This window comes from Grammomys surdaster, unplaced genomic scaffold, assembly GCF_004785775.1.
Source record: "Grammomys surdaster isolate TR1022 unplaced genomic scaffold, NIH_TR_1.0 275, whole genome shotgun sequence".
NCBI classification, from domain to species: domain Eukaryota; kingdom Metazoa; phylum Chordata; class Mammalia; order Rodentia; family Muridae; genus Grammomys; species Grammomys surdaster.
The window spans coordinates 1,411,185-1,411,941 of NW_021604716.1; positions in this window are offsets into that span (position 1 = coordinate 1,411,185).

A 757-nucleotide genomic window follows, 5' to 3' on the forward strand; every position below is an offset into this window, starting at 1 on the left:
GGCCTCAGCATAGACTGAGTCAATGTTCTGGGGTGTGTCCACACCATGAGATGCACAGAACAGACGGGTAGTTTCCACAACCCCCTCTCATGCACATGCATATGAACATGCAAATGTGGCTTCATTGTTTTAGAATCACAGACTTTTTTTTTTTTGACTAAGATCTAAAATAAGATCCAGGTCAATCCTGGTTGCCGAAATTGAAGACCCTGGGTGAAGAAGAGAGTGATAAGTGGCTGCCCCACACAGGGTGGTTGCCAAGTGACAGGTCCTACCTTGAATGAATGAAATTTTTCGGATCTCCCATTCTGGAACTACAAAAATGTTTGGTTTCTAAATTTCTGCCTCTAATGAAAATGGACAAAAAGAATGACAGGTAGAGTGTAGAGTGTTGGATTTTAAGAACTGTCAGTACCAGGGGCTCCTTAAAGACTTTCAGTTTGCCACTTTCCAAACACCCCACTGCCATGACAAGAGAATATTCTACAGCAGGCTAGAATATTCTACAGCAGGCTATCTAATAGTCTAAACCAAACAAAAACTCACCGTCCAACAAAACAAAACAAAACACCTCGTATCTATTTGTAGATCTTTTAATTGGCCCTCATAGGCATCTTGATATCAGAATATGGAGTACGTTTGTCCCTAAGTTATACCACTTACTTGCAGATTTGTTCACCTATGACCAAAGAAAACATCCCGAACTCGATCTCTCTCTCTCTCTCTCTCTCTCTCTCTCTCTCTCTCTCTCTCTCTC